A 23,308-nucleotide genomic window follows, 5' to 3' on the forward strand; every position below is an offset into this window, starting at 1 on the left:
GCAGAGCTTTGGGCAGCTCTGTCCTGGGTGGGCATCTCCTCCTGGGCTTTCTTCCTGGGAATCAGTGAGATGACAGTGAGGGCACTAGTCTGGATACCTAAGAAACAGAGAGCAGTGGGGGCAGCCTGGTGGGCTCAGGATGGGGAACGAGGGGCAAAGGGTTCTGGGGGTTTAAGAGAATTCCCCAAAGTGGGACATTGTCCTCAGAATTTGTAGGGTCTTGTAAAACACACCTGATCTAGCTCCAGGTGGGGAAAGGGGTCATTTTCCCAACTACTCTGAGTGACTCATCCCCTAGAGAGGGCAAGGACCCTCCTTCCTATCACCCGCAGTGTTCGCTGAGTGATATATTTAATGGAGAGATTCATCATGTCACCATGAGGCCCATCGATCAGCTGAGGCACAGAGAACCTGAAAGACAACAGCACAAGTCAGTTGCTGGGTGGCACAAGGACTGGTTGTGGGGTGATGTGGACTGAAAGCTCCCACGTTCTGGCACATGGAATTTGACAGTGCCCAGGGACACATCTGCACCACGGCACTGGCAGCTGCAACAGCAGTAGCCTGGCAAGGCAGGAGGGGGCCATTTGTAACCCCGGATTTCTAACCCATGGGCAAGGGGAGAGGGCAAGGGGACAGGCCTTGTCTCTTGGAGCCCACCCATTCAGGTGGCTCTCTTCTCCTGCTTTGTCTCTCTGTCACTGCCCCATCATTCAGCTGTGCCAACTCACTTTACAAGAGACCTCAAAGATCTAAACCTGAGGGTCTACCTTAGCCTGGCCCAGTTGGAAGGTTCGGTGGGCTGCAGTTTGTGTCACGCTGAGGCCCCAGGAAGCCCACAGACATTGGGAGGGGAGGGTCATGACCACAACAGTGCCAGGTCACTGAGAGAGACAGACAGAACAAGCCCAAAGAAATCACTCATACATTGACCCCAGGCTATGGCTTTGACTAAGTCAGCCCCACTTCAAACTTGAGTGTCCAAAGACAGGGAAGCCAGACCAAGGGAAGCCAGGCCCACCCCCACCCAGGAGGAGACAGAGGTCGCTCACTTTGCGTTTGGGCACAGACACGCGCCCAGGTCTCCGCATGGTTCCCAGATGATGGCCTGAGCTGAGGTTGGTGTGGAAGGGAAGGGACTCTGGTCATTCCCTGACCTTCTATGACCCCTGTCAGGCCTGTCCAGCAGAGCCCTCCTCTGACAGAGATGCCTTCCCCTGAGGAGGGAGGAAACAGAATGTTGCCATGACATAACCTATTGTGACATGGATGGTCACAAGGTGGGGAGTGAAGCAGAGACCCTGAAGGTCCTTGGTCTTCCAAGGGAGAGGAGCAAGGAAGGGTGGGCAAGGAGGTCTGGCCCAGGTCTTAGAAACTTAGCCAGAACCCCTCCTATACCACCCATTGTACTATTGCCCCCAGCCAGAGCAGTACCCAGGACTGTGGGTCTCTCCTGTGGCCAGCAGGTCTACCCTCTGTCACCCCAAAACAGGTCTCAGACAATTCCCTGGGCCTCTTCCAGCATCAATGACACCTAGAATATACACAAATTTTAGGCGGAGAAACATAGAATGTATCTTCAGGCAAAAAAACCAGCCCTGACGTGGGCAGGGAGGAAAACTAGAAACCTGGAATCCCCTTTAGGGGCTTCCCTGGAGACCATTACCCCTCCCAGAAAGGAGGGAGAGGGTGGCAAACGTAGGGAACAGCTAAGCCCTCCTTCCCCAGTTGGCAGCATTACTCCATAGTACCCTCGAAAAAGTCAAGAATTGTGCCCCAGGGGCTGCCTAAGAGCTTGGGGAAACTTTATCCCTCAGCCAGGCAGCCCTAAAGGGGAGGGGGCATGTTGCAGGGGGAAGGGTGAGCAGGTTCTGGTTGTGTTCTGTGACATGGGCCCCTCTGGCAGCCAGCCACCATCCCACCCACCCATCTCAGAATCCTCTTTCTTGTTGCCTCAAACTAAACTCAGAGGACTCCAAAGAAAGCTAGTAGTGTGAGAGAAATTCCCCAGGTCATGGCACACACTGCCCACTTCCCAGGTCCCAGACCCCCAGAAATCTCCCCAGCTGGCCCTGTGTTAAGAACCCTCCTGTACCTGAAGGAAAACTCCTCTGCCTAAGGAAGGTGTTAGCCTGGCCCAAGGACTTGCCAGTCTCGAGCTGGGTCTGCTGCCTATCCTCACCCTGGGCAGGGCTCTGGAAGGGATTCAGGGACCCTGGGCTGAGCATTTGCCTCCTCTGCCTCTATGTCCCCAGAGGACCTCAGTCTCAGCTGACGTGGTAGACAGGTCACAATGGTGTCCTCATCCAATGACGTCCTCACCCCCATTATTACCTTTAGCTCAGTCCCCAGACAAGGCCCCCCAGGCTGGCCCTTGGCAGGGCCCAGGAGCAAAGCCCTTTGAGGGCAGGCCAATCAGTCTGTGGGTAGGAACACTGCGGGCCCACCTGCCACCAAGCCACACAGCCCCATGACCCTGTACTGACCACCCTTTGTGCTTTCTGCAAAAGATCCTGGCATATCCCTCCAGAATCCATGAGCTCTGCCCCCCATCTTCTGTGGACACTCCTATCCTCCCTGTCTGTTTGCAGTGCCCTTCCACTCCAGCCTCAGGCCCCAGATTTATTCTCCCCCTTCCTCCTCATTGGGACAACTGGGCATACTCCCCTACCTTGGCTTCGGGCCTGTCCTCTTCTGCCGTCTCTGTCTCTCCAGGCTCTCCTTCTCTGCTGCCTCCTAGGACTGTGGTAGCCAACGTGTCCCTGTTGGGTCCTCACCTGCTGGAGGACTGTATTTGCAATTTTCAGAACCACAGTCACTGCTACTGAAAACCTCTGCACAGACAGACTTGATTGTCCTTTCTTTCCAATAAAGTTCGAATGAGACGTCCATGCCAGGTCACTGAATGGCTAGGTCAAGGGATGGCATCATTTAGGCAGTCTCTGCTAAAATCCTCTGTGGTATCACATTTCAGTGCAGGGGGTGTCCTTGGGTCCCCCAAAATGATGCCAGGTCCTCCCCAGAGCTGACTGTTCTTTCCATGCCTGGAAATCTTCCCATCCAGGCCTGGAGCCTGTGTGTCTGTCTGTCTATCTGTCTAAGAATGGGCTGAGCTCCATCCAGAGGAGCTCAGAGCCAGTTCCCTTGGGTCTATGGCATCTCCAACACACTTTGGTCACCTTGGGTCATCAGAGTGCTCACTGGAGGTTGAAGGTCTTGAAGGCAGCTCAAGTCAGGACACTTCTCCATCCCAATCCTGAAGAAAAGGACTTTCCTGACCATGTGTCACCCTTGGTTATCTCGAGTCATCTTTCCAAAGCCTGCGGGTCAGTGGTTAGCTAACAGACCCTTTATCCCCTGGAGCAGCTACAAGGCAGGGGAACAGAATGTTCAGCATTCTAGAGCAGACATGGCTAGCTATCCCCAGGGGATCCAATATGGCTTGCGATACAAATCCAAGGACACGCCCATGAAAAATAAAATGCTCAAGTCTGAGCAGCCTGCCCACCTCACCTCAAGTCATGGTAGGCACCAGAGAGGAGAAGGCAACGGTACCCCATTTCCCTTCCCCAACCCTGATGCTTCCCTACTCCCCTGGCAGGCTTGGCTCATGCCCGTGAGTGAGGCTGCTGCTAACTTATTCCAGAAAGGGTGTGGGGTGGGTGACTTCTGGGGCAGAGCCTTCTGGCTGCAGGGCTGTTTTCCAGACCTACATCCTTCTGGCATGGGTGCCGCACTGTTCCCCTCTCTGAGATCCAGACTCCTCTGCCTCCTCTCTCTGCCCAAACACCCATCACGCTGTGGGGCTATGGAGAGCACACTACCCTGACATTCAGAGGCTCTGCCTTCCAGTCCGCCTGGACCTCTGACTCCCTGGGCAATTGTCCTTTGCTTCCTGGGCCCTTGTTTCCTCACGTGGAAGCTGAAGTTGTTGGAGTCTCTGGCCTGCAGGGACCATCCCAGCTCTCAGTCTCTGAGAGTCCCCTCTGAGGCTCTGGCCCAGACTGAAGGCAGGGAGGATAGTTGCCTGCCTGGCCCTGAGAAGTTTCCCCAGGAAACCAGTCCCTTGCTGCTGGGCTACCCTGATCTAAACTCATGGGAATCTCCCTCCCCAACACACTCAGCTAAGACAGATTCTCTGTGCCTGACTCTGGACCTACACTTGAATCCAGGCCAGGTGGTAGCCACCCCAGAGACTGCCTGTGGTCCTGGGCAGGCAGGCACTCTCCCCACTGCCTCCTTCCCATGTGGGTTGTGGTGGGAGCTAGAAAGAAAGGAGGGCGCAGTACTAGACCAGGGCCTCAGAGCAGCCAAGGCCTCAAGCTGTGTAGCCCAGAGGGCTCCTTTCAGTGAAGCCTGGTTGGGGTGGCTCTCAGGGGCCCAGTGCCCAGAGACTGAGAGTATGTGGGAAGGAAAAAGAGGGTGGCAGGGGGAGAAGGAGGGTGCAGGCCATGGAGGAGACCCCAGTAGAAGATCAAAGAACTCAAAAATTCACCATCGAAATTATTTTTCTGTTTTTTAATTTTTCGAGAAAACAACATAAGGAAACAACTGCATAAAATTTCAAAGAATATATCCTCAATGAGCAGTGTTTGGGGGAGAGCTTAGAGAGGGTCCCATGGACCCCAGTGTTGTTGTGGCATCTTGGGGGGGGCCTGCTGGAGTGGGTGATGGCCGAGGGGCCAGAGATGGATCCAAAAGGAAGGCCAAGGGGAAGGGAGGGTAAGGATGCAGAGAAAGGGAAGGGGCAGAGCAGTAGGAAGTGGGGGAGCTCCAGGGCTTCCATGGTCGGGATTAAACGACCCCTTGTGGCATCTGAGATGAACCACCTTCCTCAGCTCCTCTTTTGTTCTGTCCCACGTCCACTGGGTGATCTTGAGAATGGAGGGGCAAGGGCAGTTTGCGAGGTCTTCCTCGCCTTTTCCTGGTGGTAGATCTCTGGGTATCCACAGGGAGAGCTTTGGAGGGAGGATCAGTGGCTGTTGGTGGTGTGACCTCCACTGCTACTGCCAGATGTGCCAGCTTGCTTTCAGGATGGGGACCATGTCTTCGAGTGCGGGTCCTGGCTCCACGTCCCTGATGACAGTCAGGGTGGTCCTGGGGGCATCCCTCTTGGACACCCACTCCACTTCTCCCTTCAGCAGCACCAGGAATGGATGCTAGAAGATATTCGAAGTAGGCCAGGGGCTCATTGACATCGAGCTCCACAGGTGGAATGGCACTTGCACCTTCTGCTCCGAGGCCCATTATTGTGACGAACAGGTTAGGGAAGGCCTGATCCCCCCTGATATAGGTGACTGGGGGTGGACTTCTTCTCCCCCTTCCTTGTCCATCACTTGGATCCTGGATGCCATCTCGTTGACCCTGATGTATTCCGGGATGGTCCCTTGGTGGTGGCTGTGGACTAGGTCTGCCATCACGCCTTCCTTTACTATTGTCATCAGGGGGCAGTTGAGGGGGTCTCAGTATCGGCTCGGCATCCAAAGGAACAGGGTCCTCCTTCTGGGAGTTCATTCCCTCTGCTGCCCGAGGGCTGACAGCAACAATTCAGACCAGCCTGTCAGCCAGAATGGGTGATCTCATGTAGGGGCCCTCTGTCATGACAACCCCAGAACTCTCCTGGGTGCTGCATTGTGACATCCTTCAAGTCCTAGCCTCCACTTGTCTCTGGAGCCTCAGTGTTGCCCTGCTGACCTCTCAGGCAGGACAGTGCCATGTCCATCTCCACAAAGGTACTTGGAAAACTTCAGGATATCCCTGTTAAACACACACTCCTCTCTCCAGGTCTTCTAGCACCTCATGAAAAGAGGCTGATTTTCTATCCCCTGAGTTGTGGCTTTTGGCAGGGCTGTGACTGACCCAGGGAAGGAGGGGGCAGAGCTTCTCTGGTCCCAGTCTCCTCCTGGCTCAGGTTCAGAGTTCACAAGTTATCCCTCTTGGGATGGGGGCTCAGGAAGGCTCTCAGATTCACATACTCCCTAGCTGTCCAAGTCACTTCCCTGCTGCCTGCCTCAGTTTGACCATCTGTGAATATGTAAAAGAAACAGCGCCTCTCTCTCAGGGTGGCTGTAACAATCAATGTCATCCTGTTTGTGAAGCATTGGGTACAGTGCCTGGAACACAGTAGGGGTTATAAAGTGTTAGCTTTCACCATCCAGCACAAAGATTCCCTGACCTAACACACCCTCTCCATCAAATGTATGTGTGTGTGTGTGTCTTTATGTGTGTGTGTGTCTTTTTGTATGTATGTCTGTGTATATGTGTGGTAATATGTGTATGAGTGTGTGTATGTGTGGATGTGTGTGTATCTGTGTGTATGTTTGTGTGTGCGTATGTGTATGTATTTCTGTGCATGTGTATGCCTGTGTGTATGTGCGTATATGTGTATCTGTGTGTATGTACATTTATGTGTGTATCTTTATGTGTGTGTGTGTGTATATGTGTATGTTGGTCTGTGTGTGCGTGTATGTAATTTACAGAACTCCTAGGAAAACATTCTTTTTTTGTATTTCTATTTATGTACTTCATTTTTGTGATGCATATCTATGATTAAGAATAATTTTGTTACCTTTTCTTATTTCTTTTGTTTACAAGTAATTGATTTTGTTCTGATACTGCCTTTGTCATGTAACTGCTTAAGTCAAAGTAGTCTTTCTTGGAATTTACTTGAGAGTTCAGCAGGTTCATTATGGGTAAACTTTAAAAATCCAGCTCTCCTGTTTTTTAATATGCAAGTGACTTATTTTTCAGTTCTCAACATTCATTTCCACATGAATTTGAATTCAAAATTTTCTCCCTTTCTCTCCCCATGCTGCATCCCAGGACAGCATGCACCCCATCCACCCCTTCTCCAGGTCACTGAAAGAGGCAGACAGAGAAAACCCAAAGAAACCACCCATCCATTGCCCTTAGGTTGTGGCTTTGCCTGAGTCAGCTCCATCCCTGCCTTGAGTGTCCAGAAACAGGTAAGCCACGCCATGGCAAGCCAGGTCCACCCCCAGCCAGGAGGACAGACATGCACGCAGGTCTCAGCATGATTCACTGATACTGGATTGAGCTGAGGGTGGCCTGGAAGAGAAGGGACTCTACTCATTCCCTCACCATCTATGACCCCTTTCAGGCCTGTCCAGCAGCACCCTCCTGAGACAGAGATGCCTTCCCCTGAGGAGGGAGGAAACAGAATGTTGCCATGACATAGACTATTGTGACATGGATGGTCACAAGGTGGGAAGTGAAGCAGAGACCCTGAAGGTCCTTGGTCTTCCAAGGGAGAGGAGCAAGGAAGGGTGGACAAGGAGGTCTGGCCCAGGTCTTAGAGACTTGGCCAAAACCCATCCTCCACAACCCACTGTACTACTGCCCCCAGCCAGAGCAGTACCCAGGACTGTGGGTCTCTCTTCTGTGGCCAGCAGGTCTACCCTCTCTCACCCCAAACCAGGTCTCAGACAATTCCCTGGGCCTCTTCCAGCATCAATGACACCTAGAATATACACAAATTTTAGGTGGAGACACATAGAATGTACCTTCAGGCAAAAAACCAGCCCTGACCTGGGCAGGGAAGAAAACTAGAAACCTGGAATCCCCTTTAGGGGCTTTCCTGGAGACAATTAGCCCTCCCAGAAAGGAGGCAGAGGGTGCCAAAAGGTGGGAAAGATTGGCTCAGGGAATAACCAAGGCCCTCCTTCCCCAGTTGGCGACTGCTCCACAGCACCCTTGAAAAAGTTGAGAATGGTGCCACAGGGGCTGCCTAAGAGCTTGGGGAAACTTTAGCCCTCAGCCAGGCAGCCCTAAAGGGGAGGGGTCATTTTACAGGGAGAAGGGTGAGCAGGTTCTGGTTCTGTTCTGTGACATGGGCCCCTCTGGCAGCCAGGCTGCTTCATGACACCCAGCCACCACCCCATCTACCCATCTCAGAATCCTCTTTCTTATTGCCTCAAACCAAACTCAGAGGACTCCAAAGAAAACCATCACTGTGAGAGAAATCCCCAGATCATGGTACACATTGCCCACCTCCCAGGTCCCAGACCCCCAGAAATCTCCCCAGCTGGCCCTGAGTTAAGAACCCTCCTGTACCTGAAGGAAAACTCCTCTGCCTGAGGAGGGTGTTAGACTGGCCCAAGGACATGCCAGGCTCAGGGCTGGGTTTGCTGCCTCTCACGGTGCAGGGCTCTGGAAGGGAATCAGGAACCCTGGGCATGAGCATAGGCTTCCTTTGCCTCTATATCTCCAGGAGACCTCAGTCTCAGCTAGCTTGGCAGCCAGGTCACCATGGTGCCCTCATCCAATGACGTCCTCACCCCCATTATTACCTTTAGCTCAGTCCCCAGACAAGGCCCCCCAGGCTGGCCCTTGGCAGGGCCCAGGAGCAAAGCCCTTTGAGGGCAGGCCAATCAGTCTGTGGGTTGGAACACTGCGGGCCCACCTGCCACCAAGCCACACAGCCCCATGACCCTGTACTGACCACCCTTTCTGCTTTCTGCAAAAGGCCCTGGTACATTCCTCTAGGGTCCATGAGCTCTGCCCCTCCATGTTTTGTGGACACCCCTATCCTCCCTGTCTGTTTCCAATGCCCTCCCTCTCCAGCCCTAAGCCCCAGACTTATGCTCCCCCTTCCTCCCCATGGGGACAACTGGGCACACTTACCTGCCTTGGCTTCAGGCCTGTCCTCTTCTGCCTTTTCTATCTCTCCAGAATTCCTGACAGTCCCTCCAGTTCTACTTCTGCACTGCCTCCTAGGACTGTGGTAGCCAACATGTCCCAGTCAGGTCTTCACCTGCTGGAGAACTGTATTTGCAGTTTTCACAACCACAGTCACTGCTATTGGAAACCTCTGCACAGGCAGACTTGCTTGTCCTTTCGTTCCAATGGACCTTGAATGAGACATACATGCCACATCACTGAATTTCTAGGTCAAGGGACAGCATCATTTAGACAGGCTCTGCTAAAGTTCCCTGTGGTGTCAAATCTCAGGGCAGAGGGTGGCTCTGGGTCCCCTAAAACCGTGCCAGGGACTCCCCACAGTTGGCAGTTCCTACCAAGCTGGGGAGCCTTCCATTCTAGGCCTGAAGTCTATCTCTCTGTCTGTCTGTCTGTCTGTCTGAGGATGGGCTGACTTCCATCTAGAGGGGCTTAAGGCCTGGTTCCTTGGGTCTATGGTTTCTCCAACACACTTTGGTCACCTTGGGTCATCAGAGTGCTTACTGGATGTTGAAGGTCTTGAGAGCAGCTCAAGCCAGGACAGTTCTCCATCCCAGTCCTGGAGAAAATGTCTTTCCTGACTGTGTGCCACCCTTGGTTTACTCAGGCCACCTACCATAAGCCTGGGGCGGGGGGGGGGGGTCAGTGGTTAGCTAACAGAGCCTTTATCCCTTGGATTAGCTACAAGGCAGGGGAACTGAATGTTCAGTATTCTAGAGCAGACATGGCTAGCTATCCCCAGGGGATCCAATACGGCTTGTGATACAAATCCAAGGACACGTTCATGAAAAATAAAATGCTCAAGTCTGAGCAGCCTTCCCACCTCACCTCAAGTCATGGTAGGCACCAGAGAGGAGAAGGCAATGGTACCCCATTTCCCTTCCCCAACCCTGATGCTTCCCTACTCCCCTGGCAGGCTTGGCTCATGCCCATGAGTGAAGCTGCTGCTAACTTATTCCAGAAAGGGTGTGGGGTGGGTGACTTCTGGGGCAGAGCCTTCTGGCTGCAGGGCTGTTTTCCAGACCTACATCCTTCTGGCATGGGTGCCCCACTGTTCCCCTCCCTGAGATCCAGACTCCTCTGCCTCCCCTCTCTGCCTAAACAGCCATCACCCTGTGGGACTGTGGAGAGTACACTGGACCTGCATTCAGAGGCTCTACCTTCCAGTCTTGCCTAGGTCTCTGACTCCCTGGGCAATTGTCCTTTGCTCCCTGGGCCCTTCTTTCCTCATGTGAAACCTGAGGTTGTTGGAGTCTCTGGCCTGCAGGGACCATCCCAGCTCTCAGTGTCTGAGAGTCCCCTCTGAGGCTCTGGGCCAGAGTAGAGGCAGGGAGGACAGTTGCCTGCCTTGCCCTGAGAAATTTCTCTAAGAAACCAGTCCCTTGCTGCTGGGCTGCCCTGATCTAGACCTCCACTCATGGGAGTCTCCCTCCCCTTCACACTCAGCAAATACAGACTCTCTGTGTGACCCTGGGACCTGCACCTGAACCCAGTCCAGGTGGTGGCCACCCCAGACTGCCTGTGGTCCTGGGCATGCAGGCACTCTCCCCCCTGCCCCCTGCCCCCTGCCCATCTGGGCTGTGGTCGGAGCCAGAAAGAAAGGAGGGCTCCAGGAAGGAGGAATCTGCAGGCAGGGAGTCTAGACCAGGGCCCCAGAGCAGCCAAAGTCCCAAGCTGTGTAGCCCAGGAGGCTTCTTTCCCTGCAGCCTGGTGGGGGTGGCTCTCAGGGGCCCAGGGCCCAGAGACTGGGAGTATGTGGGAAGGAAAAAGAGGGTGGCAGGGGGAGAAGGGGGGTGCAGGCCATGGAGGAGGCCCCAGAAGAATGCCAACGTACTCAACAATCACCATCGAAGTTCATTATTTTTTTTGTTTTTGAGTTTTTTTTATTTTTAGAGGAAATAATGATAACAATTCATATAATAAATCCTCAATGAACAATGTTTGGGGGTGAGGTTAGGGAGGGTCCCATGGACCCCAGGGTTGTTGTGACATCTTGGGGAGGGCTGCTGGAGTGGGTGATGATTGAGGGGCCAGGGATGGGTCCAAAAGGAAGGCCAAGGGGAAGGGAGGGTAAGGATGCAGAGAAAGGGGAAGGGCAGAGCAGCAGGAAGGGGGGTGGGGTGGCGCCAGGGCTTCCATGGCCAGACTAAAGGGCTCCTTCTGGCATCTGAGATGGACCACCTTCCTCAGCTTCTCTTCCATTCTCTCCCATGCCCACTGGGTGATCTTGAGAATGGACGTGCCAGGGCAGGTTGCCAGGCCTTCCTTGGCTGTTCCTTGTTGTGGATCCCTGGGTGTCCTCCAGGAGAGTGTGGGAGGGAGGACAGTTCGGTCCTGCTGATGTGCCTTACAGTGCTGCTGCCAGTCATGCCAGAGTGCTTTCAGGGAGGGACTGCTGTCTTAGACCATGGGCTCTGGATCCTCGACCCTGATGACTGTCAGGGATGGCTTGGGACCTGATCCCTGGCACCGCCATTCCACAACAAAGGCTGCTAGAAGATGTTTGGAATAGGACTGGGGCTGGTTGGCATTGACCTTAAGCGTTGGAAAGGCTGGTGCTCTCTTGTCCCCTCCTCCACCCATATTGTGATGAGTTGGTTAGGGCAGATATGATCTGCTCTGACATAGATGATGGGGGGTGGGTTGGTTCTCCCCCTCCATTGTCCTCCACTGGGAAACCTGATGCCTTTTAGTTGTCCCTGAAGCATTCTAGGTTGGTCCCCTGGTGGTGGCTGGCATCCAGGTCTGCCATCATCCCTTCCTACACTGCTCTCACCAGGGGGCAGTTGATAGGATCTCAGTATGGGCTCTTCATCCAAAGGAACAGGTTCCTCTTCCTGGGAGTTCGTTACCTCCCCTGCCCAAGGGCTGACAGCAACAATTCAGAACAGGCTGCCAGCTAGGATGGGTGATTTGATGTAGGTGCCCTCTGTGATGGCCACCCCAGTACTCTCCAGGGTTCTGCATTGTGACATGCTTAAAGGCCTAGCCCCCACCTGGCTCTGGGACCTCAGTGCTGTCCTACCCACATCTGCTGCAGGACAGTGCCATGTCCATCTCCACAAAGGTACTTAGAAAATTTCAGAAGGACATCCCTATTAAACACACACTGCTCTCTCCAGGTGTTGTAGCACCTCATGAGAAGAGGCTGATTTTCCATCCCCTGAACTGTGGCTTTTGGTAGGGCTGTGACTGATCCAGGGAAGGGGGGGGCAGTTTTTCTCTGGTCCCAGACTCTGCTTGGCTCAGGCTCAGAGGCCACAGGTTATCCCTCTTGGGATAGGAGCTCAGGAAGGCTCCCAGCTTCACACACTCCCTAGCTGGCCAAGTCACTTTCCTGCTGCCTGCCTCAGTTTGACCATCTGTAAGTATGATCAAATAGCACCTCCTTCCCAGTATGTTTGTAATGATCAATGGGATCCTGTTTGTGAAGCATTGGGCATGGTGCATGGCACATATAGGGGTTATAAAATGTTAGCTATCACTATCTATCACAAAGACTCCCTGACCCAGCACACCCTCTCCACCAAATCTGACCCAGGATGGTCCTTCCAGCCTTGGCCCAAAGCACCCACAGCCCATCCCCCACTTCTAAAGACTTCTAGGAACTTTTCTGAGCCTCAACTGCCCCTGGCTGACCACCACATCCTGGGGCTCTCCTCCCAAACACTGAAAGCCCTCCATCTTCTGGGGCTCAGGTTCAGCCTCAGGTGCCTTTCTCATTCAAGCCACTCAGAAATAGAAGAACTGGGAGGGGAAGGGGGTTCCTACCTGGTGCCTCTCACGGCACATGAGGATGGCTGTGCCCAAACACATGCAAGGCAGGGTAAAAGCTGCCTGATGGGGGACGATCCGTGTCTTTATGCCAGCTTCCAACATGACCTCCCGGGAGGCTAAAGGGAGTAGGAGCATTGGTCAGCTGTAGAGATAGGCTCAGGAGATCATTTGGTTCAAGCCCCACAGGTGTCTGCTGAGGAAACTGAGGGCACCCCAGAAAGGTCAGGAGTGGGGATCAGAAGTCTGGAGCCTGGGGCTGGAGTGGGAGGGCACTTTCAATAGACACCTTCCTCCTCCTGCTGCTCTCTCATTGCCCTTTCTGTCCCTGTTGCTGTCCCTCTGCCTATCTTTGGGTGTTTGTTTCTCTCTCTCTCTGTCATGTCTCTGTCCTTCTCTGTCTCTGTCTCCCTCTAATGTCCTTGCTGCTCCCTCCAACATATCCTGATTCCAGGTCTCTCTCTCCCTCTCCCACCTCTCCCACACACAATCTCTCCTCTACCCACTCTCCACCGAGAAAGTAACCTTCTATAGTCTTATTTTTTCCCTTTTTTGGGCATTTTCCCAGCCAGTTACTTGACTTTTGAGTTCTTTGTAAAATGTAGTGGATACTACCCTAGGCTTCAGAGGTTCTGTGAATCTGTTCTCTGAGATATTTCTAGGGACCTGTAAGTTCTCAGTTCCTCCAAAGAGGCACAATCAAGCAAGAGGAGTTTAATCCTCTCCTGGCCTGCACTCTGGTCTGTGAGCCACCAAAAGCACTCTTTTCTTCCCTGGAGCTTTGAGTAAGATTCCCTATCTGGAGTAGCCACCAGCTTCACCACACTAGCACTCTTCCTCACCCCAGGACCACCATTCAAGACTGACACCCAGATCAGCTGTTCGATTCTCTCAGGTTATCCAAGGTGGTTTTCTCCCTGGCCCCGTCCCCAGGAGCCTCCCACTAGCCAGGACAGCTTCTCTGACCCACCCGAATCTCTCCTCGGGCTTCTGACCTCCTGCTGGAGCCGTGTCCTGGGAACTGGGGGAACTTTGGTCTCCTTGGAGGAGAAAGTTTTGGGCTGGTTGGAGGGCCAGAAGAGGCTCCCTCAAGTTCTGCTGAACCTGGTCAGAATGAAGTTCTCCCGCTAGGGGAAAAACAGCCCATCAGCCCCTGGCCCCTTCCCATGTCTAGCCCAAGGGTAGTGGGTTGGGAGTGTCCACCTGAAAGTTTGGTGCCAAAAGGCAAACAGGCTGAATGCATACCATTGATTCCCGTAAAGTTAGGAGTTCTATGATCATGGAGCCAGAAAAACTTCTGACTGAATGTCACAGGAAGGACCAGTCTGGAATATGTTTGAGGACAGTCCAAGGGTGTCTGTGTCCCTCAACTTGATGGACTCCATATGTGTTTAACTTTCCATGAGAAAGGAATTTCTGAATTGGATAGGTTGTCAATACCATAAGATAACAGAGTCGACAGTTTCAATTGAAATGATGTCATGTAATGATCTGTGTTTTCTTGACCATTAACATACCATAACATGGCATATATCCAAAAAATATGAAGATATGAAAAAATGATTCAAGATCGTTTCCCATGTTAAAATTCTCCTAAAGAATGCTAAGTTAGCCCCATCTGGCCTTCAGGCCATAAGAAGAGGGATTTTCTGAGTTTACTTCAGAGAACAAAGAGATTGTCAGGTCTAGGCTCTCCTTCTGATTAATTAATTCAAATTCAAGCCATTATTAAAGTCCAAAAAAGATGTGAGATATTATCTGGGGATTAGGAAGGGGTGGAGCAGACAGTCCTGGAGGTTTGAGGTAGGACAAAGAGCCCCAGCTGCCCTGGGAGTCCAAAGCCCAGAATTCAAATTCTGGCTGTGCCAGTAACTGACTGTGGGACCTGGTACCAGCTGCTTCCACCTTCTGACCCTCAGGTTCTACTACTATTCCCAAGTGAGGCATCCATGGCAATTCTCTCTCCTCCCCACCCAGACACCTGCCCCAATCAGTTCAGGGTTGTGCCAACCTCAGGTACTGCCTTAGGACCTTTGGCCTGGAGGGGAGATTCCTTGCTGGCTTGCTGGCCTGAGTTTCCTTTCCTTATCCTGTCAAAGGAGGGTGATAACACAGCTCTGCTCCACAGGGTGGTTGGAGGAAAACCACTTGATAGGAGCAGCCAAGAAGTCAGAGGGTGTAGACACTCCTGCCTGTCCTGCTCTGTCTCTCAGGCCCAGCATGGAGGCAAAGGGAGGGGGAAGTCCAAGAGGGTCTGTCCCCCTGGATTAATTCAGCCCAGCTTCTGATCACCAAGGGCATGGGTTATCCATCCCCAGGGTCTCAAGGCTGAGGCCTGTCCAGGCTAGGAGGAGGGAAGGAAGGAAAAGGATCTAGCCACCATCCTCCCCAACAACCTCTCTTCCCCTCTCTCAGTCAGACCAAATGGTATGTGAAGGGGACTGTGGTAAGTGGACCTCTCCAGGCCTTACCAAGAGGGATCTAGGAAGTGGAGTAGAGGGAGTCATCAACTGTGGGCATGAAGGGGGCACCAAAGGGCTTATTTGAGAGCCTAGGCCCTCTCATAGCCCTACCTTGGGATGCCCTGACAGAGACTCAACGACCTCCCTCCCTTCCTCCCTCCCTCCCAACCCAACTCTGAGAAAGGGAGCCTTAGGGGAAACAACTCTGGGGGAAACATTCTCTGCAAAACAAGAGCTTTCACTGATGGATTTGAAAGGTCCCAGCCAACTCCTCATCCAGGATCCATCCCATCAGCTGCCTGCACATCAGACACTAGGGCCTGGGGTCCAGGGGGAAGAAGGGTGGGGAATCAGACCCAGCCAGAGCAGATAAGCCTCAAGCTCGCTCTGAGGAGAAACTGGCCCAGAATCAGCCTGCCCTGTCTCGTGGCACCCAGGACTGTCTAAGCCTTTATTCTACAAACAGCTCTTCCAAGGAGGGGAAATCAGCTGGTGAAGGCCTGTGTGAGTTCTCTGCATCCCAGCAGGGGGCACAAGTGTCAGACCTTAATAACCAGTTGGGGCAGGAGTCAGGAGGCCATATCCAGGCACAGCCCTGCTTGCTACTTCCTAGAAACACTGGCTTTTCTGCCCTTGTGGGCATCAGGTTCCCTTCTTTGGAAAAATAGGTTTATACTGACAGGTTTACAGGGGCCACTCTACACTTCTGCCAGTCTGTGATCCTAGGACCCCTCCCCAGAAGCAGACTCCCAGGAGCAGTCCTCAGTGGGCCTTGTCCACTGGCCTATGCCAGCTTCCCTTTCAGGGAACCAGTGAGGGGCACCTCCCCTGCCCAGAGATAGGTTTCTTTGAAGGAGACCATAATTCCTTGCTTTAATACCATGTGGGCATGCTAGGGACCAGCCTGGGGTGTGGGGAATTTGTCCAGCCCCTTGATGAATTCCTGATATGGTGCTTTGTCTTTTTCTAGAGGTCAGTGTCCTGAGAAAGTGGATTTTCCTTTGACCTGCCAGCATTGTCCAGGGAGCACAAGATTGGGAGAGCTGGAGAACACCACCTTCCCTGCACCCCCAACTACATATGACTGCAGTGAGGTAGATGGGCTGAGTGGGCTCCATATTGCTGGAGTGTCCTACACCTTCTGGGGCCCAGAATGGACGACGAGGGTTGGCCTCAAACTGCACATTGCCCATCGTGGCTAGAGAGGCTTCCCCTTCTGCCTCCTCCGCTCACTGCCAAGGGAACTGGCCAAGGTACCTAGGCTTTCTTCCCTATGCCGAAATGGGCCATATATTTCCCTTCCCTTGCCTTCCCTTCATGTACTTCCATGAGAGTAGGGTTCCAGTCGCATGAACCCTGCTGGCAGAGCCTGCTGACCACTCTCTCTTTCCCTGCCCTGGGGTAAGCAGCTGTGCTACCTTCACTCACTCTGGCTGTCCCTCATGCCAACCCTGAGAGCTCAAGCACCTGCTCCAGGTGATGCCCTGACTGAGCCAGCCATTGATACCTTACTTCCATGGTTCAGCAGCCAACCCAGGGCTGGACTCACAGCTGTTCCTGAGGCTCAGGGACCTGGGCTGTTTCCATGGGAGCACGAGTGGAGATTAGTAGTGGTCAAGGGGGCGCCAGTAGCTGCTTGACATGCCTGGTCTATGGTACCAAAGCCCTCTCCCCAATGGCACCAAGTGATGCCACAGGAATTGGAACTAATTGAGTTCCCATAGTCAGGAACAAAGAAGAATTGCAAGAGCTCAGAGAGGCAGGAGAGGTACCTCAGGGAGACCTCCTTGGAGGAGGTGAAATGAATGAGATTTCTGTCATTGCCAGTCAAGTCACCAGCTTGGGAGCCAGGACTCTTGGCTCCCTGAGCAATCCACTGCTGCTCTGGTTTCCCTCTGGTTCCTGTTCTGTCCAACGTAGGGGTATAGAGCGGGTGACTGGTGGACTCTGAGGTCTGCTCTGCTTCTCAGCCTGAGTCTGGCCACAGAAATAAGGCAGGAAGATGGGCAGGCACCCCAGATATGGCTGGGTTCTGGAGAGGGAACACTGCAGCTCGAGGCTTACCAAGGTCAGGGAGGAGGTCTGAGCCAGAGGGGAGAGACTGGATGACAGGTCTTCCTGGGGAGTGGCGGAGTGCCCCCAGGGACAGTGTAGGCACAGGGTGGGGGCCAGACCCTGCAGAGAGACACAGAGGAAGCCCTGCTGACTTTTGGGGCAGAACAGCTTGATTGGAGTCCAGCTCTACTGAAGAAAGTGCTGTTTGGACACATTTTCACCTCTGGCCTTTGCTTCCTCTGCTGGCAAATGACAGGACCCAGAGACCTCATCCTCTGAGACAACTTCAGAGATGGATTATGACAAGACTGACTCCTAATATCCCTTCTGGGCCCTAACCTGGGCTCCTAGGAGCCTGGGGATGTCTTTGTAGGAGCCAGGACAAGAAGGGAGCAGTGACCCCCACAGAGGCTAGGAGAGGCAGAAGGACAGGGCAGGGAACTGGGAGTCAGTGAGGGTTTGAAGAAAAAGGAAAGTGAGTGGTGGATGCTCCAGCTGTTCAGGTGGAGCAGGCTGGAAAGGCCACTCACTGGCCTTGGCAATGTGCAAGGCCCTGGTGACCCCTGGAGGAGGGTAGGGAGGACAGAGGGCTGACTGGCAGAAGAAGCAGGTGCAGCAAGTGTAGAAGTTGTAACGACAAGGCCCTGGCTGTGGTTGAGATGCCATCCAGAGGGAACCAGCCTGCTTGGCCCTTTGCTCCTCAGGGAAGCTAGCCTCGCTGGTGTAGAGGCAAGGCTACTGCTGCACTGGGAAGCTCAGCTGTGCTCTGCCATGTGACCTTGGGCCAATGCCTTGCCCTCTCTAGGTGGCCTCAGGTTCCTCAGCAGACACCTCTGGGGTTTGTACCAAATGATATAAAGGGAACAGCTCTAGAGATGACCAGTGCTCCTACTCCCTCTCAACCTCCTGGGAGGACATGTTGGAAGCTGACATAAAGACACAGGCAGCTTTTGCCCTGCCTTGGATGTTTTTGAGCACAGCCATCCTCATGTGCCATGAAAGGTACCAGGCAGGAACCCCCTTCCCCTCCCAGTTCTTCTATTTCTGAGAGTGGCTTGAATGAGAAAGGCACCTGAGGCTGAACCTGAACCCCAGAAGATGGAGGGCTTTCAGTGTTTGGGAGGAGAGCCCCAGGATGTGGGGGTCATCCAGGGGCAGTTGAGGCTCAGAAAAGTTCCTAGAAGTCTTTAGAAGTGGGGGATGGGCTGTGGGGGCTTCGGGCCAAGGCTGGAAGAACCGTCCTGGGTCAGGTGTGGTGGAGAGGATGTGCTGGGTCAGGGAGTCTTTGTGATAGATGGTGATAGCTAACATTTTTATAAGCCCAACTGTGTGCCAGGCACTATGCCCAATGCTTCACAAACAGGATGTCATTGATTGTCACAACCACCCTGGGAAGGAGGTGCTGTTTCTTTTACATATTTATAGATGGTCAAACTGAGGCAGGCAGCAGGGAAGTGTCTTGACCAGCTAGGGAGTATGTCAGGCTGGGAGTCTTCCAAAATCCCCATCCAAAGGGGGATAACTTGTGGCTGCTGAACCTGAGCCAGGAGGATTCTGAGACCAGAGAACCTATGTCCTCTCCTTCCCTGGGTCAGTCACAACCCTTCCAAAAGCCACAGTTCGGGGGATGGAAAATCAGTCTCTTCAGACCAAGTGCTACAAGACCTGGAAAGTGGAATGTATGTTTAACAAGGATGTCCTGAAGTTTTCTAAGTACCTTTGTGGAGATGGAGATGGCACTGTCCTGCCCCAGAAGTGGGCAAGGAAGCACTGAGGCCTTAGAGCCAGGTGGAAGCTAAGCCTTTAACCATGTCACAATGCAGAACCCTGGAGAGTTCTGGGATTTCCATCACAGAGGGCCCCTCTATCAGATCACCCATTCTGGCTGGCAGGTTGTTCTGAATTGTTGCCCTCAGCCCTCGGGCAGGGGAGGGAATGAACTCCCAGGAGGAAGACCCTGTTCCTTCGGATGTGGAGACTGTACTGAGACCCTTTCAACTGCCCCCTGACGACAGCAGTGAAGGAAAGGATGATGGCAGACCCGGATCCCAGCCACAACCGGAGGACAATCCCAGATTGCTTCAGAGTGAACAAGAAGGCATCCGGGTTCCGAGTGGAGGACAAGGTAGGGGGAGAAGCAGTCCACCCCCAGTCGTCTATGTCAGGGGGGGTCAGGCTGTCCCGAACCTGTTCGTCACAATACTTGGTCTTGGGGCAGAAGAAAGAGCAGGAGTCTTTCCAGCTGAGGAGTTCAACTCTGATGAGCCCCTGGCCTACTTCGAACATCTTCTGACATCCATTATTGGTGCTGGTGAAGGGAGAAGTGGAATGGGTGTCCAAGAGAGCCAGTCCCAAACCCTCCCTGACACTCAACAGGAACGTGGATCCAGGCCCCGTGCCCGAAGACGTGGTCCCCTCCCTGAAAGCATGCTGGCACGTCTGGCAGCAGCACTGGAGGACACACTAGAAGCACCTACTGATCCTCCCTCCCACACTCTCCCCGAGGGTGTCCAGGGTTCCACAACTAGGAACAGTCAAGGAAGACCTGGCAACTTGCCGTGGCATCTCGATTCTCAAGATCACCCAGTGGGCATGGAAAAGAATGAAAGTGGAGCTGAGGAAGGTGGTTCATCTCAGATTCCACCTGGGGCCATTTAATCCCCATCATGGAAGCCCTGGAGCATCCCCCTCCTTCCTGCTGCTCTGCCCCTCCCCTTTGGCTGCATCTTTACCCTCCCTTCCCCTTGGCCTTCCTTTTGGACCCATCTCTGGCCTACCACCCTCTCCAGCCGCCTCCTGTAAGATGCCACAACAACCCTGGGGTTCATGGGACCCTCTCTGACCTCTCCCCCAATCATTGCTCATTGAGGGTATATTATGTGAAATGTTATCGGGTTGTTGCCTACATTCTTTCCTCTAAAAATAAAAAAACCTCAAAAACAAAAAAAATAATGAATTTCTATGGTGATTGTTGAGTACGTTGGCATTCTTCTGGGGCCTCCTCCATGGCCTGCACCCCCCTTCTCCCCCTGCCACCCTCTTTTTCCTTCCCACATACTCCCAGTCTCTGGGCCCTGGGCCCCTGAGAGCCACCCCCACCAGGCTGCAGGGAAAGAAGCCTCCTGGGCTACACAGCTTGGGACTTTGGCTGCTCTGAGCCCCTGGTCTAGACTCCCTGCCTGCAGATTCCTCCTTCCTGGAGCCCTCCTTTCTTTCTGGCTCCGACCACAGCCCAGATGGGCAGGGGGCAGGGGGCAGGGGGGAGAGTGCCTGCATGCCCAGGACCACAGGCAGTCTGGGGTGGCCACCACCTGGACTGGGTTCAGGTGCAGGTCCCAGGGTCACACAGAGAGTCTGTATTTGCTGAGTGTGAAGGGGAGGGAGACTCCCATGAGTGGAGGTCTAGATCAGGGCAGCCCAGCAGCAAGGGACTGGTTTCTTAGAGAAACTTCTCAGGGCAAGGCAGGCAACTGTCCTCCCTGCCTCTACTCTGGCCCAGAGCCTCAGAGGGGACTCTCAGACACTGAGAGCTGGGATGGTCCCTGCAGGCCAGAGACTCCAACAACCTCAGGTTTCACATGAGGAAAGAAGGGCCCAGGGAGCAAAGGACAATTGCCCAGGGAGTCAGAGACCTAGGCAAGACTGGAAGGTAGAGCCTCTGAATGCAGGGCCAGTGTGCTCTCCACAGTCCCACAGGGTGATGGGTGTTTAGGCAGAGAGGGGAGGCAGAGGAGTCTGAATCTGAGGGAGGGAAACAGCTGGGGAAACCATGCCAGCAGGGTGCACTTCTGGAAAACAGCCCTGCAACCAGGAGGCTCTGCCCTAAGGTCTCCCACCCTACCCCCTTTCTGGAATAAGCCATCAGTAGCCGCACCCATGGGCATGAGCCATCCCTGCCAGGGGAATAGGGAGGCACTGGGGTTGGGGAAGGGGAATGGGGTGCCATTGCCTTCTCCTCTCTGGTGCCTACCATGCCATGAGGTGTGCTGGGCAGGCTGCTCAGACTTGAGCAGCTCTTCTCAGGGTAAAATCGTTTTCATGGAAGTATCCTTGGATCTGTATTACATGCCATATTGGATCCCCTGAGGATAGCTAGCCATGCCTGCTCTAGAATTCTGAACATTCTGTTCCCCTGCCTTGTAGCTGCTCCAAGGGACCACTGACCCCCCAGGCTTACAGGAGATGGCCCTAGTTAACCAAGGGTGGCACACAGTCAGGAAAGACATTTTCTCCAGGACTGGGATGGAGAAGTATCCTGGCTTGAGCTGCTCTCAAGACTTTCAACCTCCTGTAAGCACTCTAATGACCCAAAGTGCCCAACATGTGTTGTTTAAGCCTTAGACCCAAGGGACTTGGCTGTGAGTCCCTCTGAATGGAGCTCATTCTGTCCTCAGACAGAGAGATAGACAGACATGCAGACTCCAGGCCTGGATGGGAAGGCTCCCCAGCTTGATAGGAACTGCCAGCTCTGGGGAGCATGTGACACTACTTTGGGGGACCCAGGGCCACCCCCTGCACTGAGATGTGGCACCACTGGGGATTTTAACAGTCTTCCAAAATGATGCCATCCCTTGACCTGGCATGGACATCTCATTCAAACTTTATTGGAAAGAAAGGACAAGCTAGTCTGTCTGTGCAGAGGTTTCCAGTAGCAGTGACTGTGGTTCTGAAAAGCTGCAAATACAGTCCTCCAGCAGGTGAGGACCCAACTGGGACATGTTGGGTCACCACAGTCCTAGGAGGCAGTGCAGAAGGAGAACTGTGGGGATTGTCAGGAATTCTGGAGAGACAGAAAAGGCAGGAGAGGACAGGCCCGAGGCCAAGGCAGTTGGTGTGCTCAGTTGTTCCCACTGGGAGGAAGGGGGAGCATAAATCTGGGGCAGGAGTGGGTGGACATTGTCAACAGACAGGGAGGATGGGGGTGCCTTCAGAAGATGGGGGGCAGGGCTCATGGACTCTGGAGGGATGTGCCAGGGCATTTTGCAGAAAGCAGAAAGGGTGGTCAGTACAGGGTCATGGGGCTGTGTGGCTTGGTGGCAGGTTGGACCACAGTGTTCCTACCCACAGACTGATTGGCCTGGCCTCAAAGGACTTTTTTCCTGGCCCCTGCCAAGGGCCAGCCTGGGGGACCTTGTCTGGGGACTGAGCTAAAGGTGCTAATGAGAGTCAGGAGGTCATTGAATGAGGGCACCATGGTGACCTGTCTACCAAGTCAGCTAAGATTGAGATCCTCTGGGGTCATAGAGGCAGAGGAGGCAAATGCTCAGCCCAGGATCCCTCAGTCCCTTTCAGAGCCCTGCCCAGGGTGAAGATAGACAGCAGACTCAACCCGAGCCTGGCAGGTCCTTGCACCAGCCTAATACCCTCCTCAGGCAGAGGAGTTTTCCTTCAGGTACAGGAGGGTTCTTATCCCAGGGCCAACTGGGGAGGTTTCTGAGGGTCTGGGTCCTGGGAGGTGGGCAGTGTGTGCCATGACCTGGGCATTTCTCTAACAGTGGTGGTCTTCTTTGGAGTCCTCTGAGTTTGGTTTGAGGCAATAAGAAAGAGGATTCTGACATGGGTGGGTGCGGTGGTGGCTGGGTGTCATGAAGCAGCCTGGCTGCCAGAGGGGCCCATGTCACAGAACAGAACCAGAACCTGCACTCCCTTCCCCCTGTCACAAGCCCCCTCCCCTTTAGGGCTGCCTGGCTGAGGGTTAAACTTTCCCCAAGCTCTTGGGCAGTCTCTGTGGCAGCATTCTTGACATTTTCCAAGGTGCTGTGGAGTGGTGTTGCCAACTGGAGAAACCGGGGACTGGCTGTTCCCCGCGCCAATGTTTGCCACCATTTGTCATACTGTGCCTCCTTTCTGGAAGGGCTAATTATCTTGAGTGTCCTCACTAAAGGGGATTCCAGGTTTCAAGGTTTCCTCCCTGCCCAGATCAGGGCTGGTTTGATTTTTTGCCTTATGGTACATTCTATGTGTCTCTACCTAAAATCTATGTACCTTCTAGGTGTCAGCAATGCTGGAGGAGGCCCAGGGAATGGTCTGAGACCTGGTTTGGAGTGACAGAGGTTTAGACCTGCTGTTCACAGAGTAAATGCCCATACAACAGGGTACTGCTCTGGCTGGGGGCAGTGGCACAGGGGGTGCTGAGGGAGGGAACTTTGCACAAGTCTCCAGGACCTGGGCCTGGCCTCCTTGCCTGCCCTGGCCTGCCCTGCTCATTCCCCATGGAAGACCAAGGACTTTCAGCGTCTCTGATTCACACCCCATCATGTGATCATTCATGTCACAATAGGCTAGGTCATGGTAACATTCTCTTTTCCATCCTCCTCAGG

At 53.7% G+C, this 23,308-nt stretch overlaps 2 long non-coding RNA genes across 2 annotated transcripts; one reads left to right on the forward strand and one right to left on the reverse strand.

Annotated features, from left to right (window-relative positions):
- Nucleotides 1-334: 334 nt before the first annotated feature.
- Nucleotides 335-2,257, reverse strand: LOC140515498 (uncharacterized). Its single transcript, XR_011971056.1, has 3 exons — nt 2,096-2,257; nt 1,053-1,217; nt 335-411 (listed from the first exon to the last, which is right to left on the reverse strand). It is a non-coding gene; the product is annotated as an uncharacterized lncRNA (long non-coding RNA).
- Nucleotides 2,258-5,650: 3,393 nt separating this feature from the next.
- Nucleotides 5,651-19,919, forward strand: LOC140515325 (uncharacterized). Its single transcript, XR_011970942.1, has 3 exons — nt 5,651-5,732; nt 6,823-6,965; nt 15,904-19,919. It is a non-coding gene; the product is annotated as an uncharacterized lncRNA (long non-coding RNA).
- The last annotated feature ends 3,389 nt before the right edge of the window (nt 19,920-23,308 follow it).

This window comes from Notamacropus eugenii, chromosome X (assembly GCF_028372415.1).
Source record: "Notamacropus eugenii isolate mMacEug1 chromosome X, mMacEug1.pri_v2, whole genome shotgun sequence".
Lineage (NCBI taxonomy): Eukaryota > Metazoa > Chordata > Mammalia > Diprotodontia > Macropodidae > Notamacropus > Notamacropus eugenii.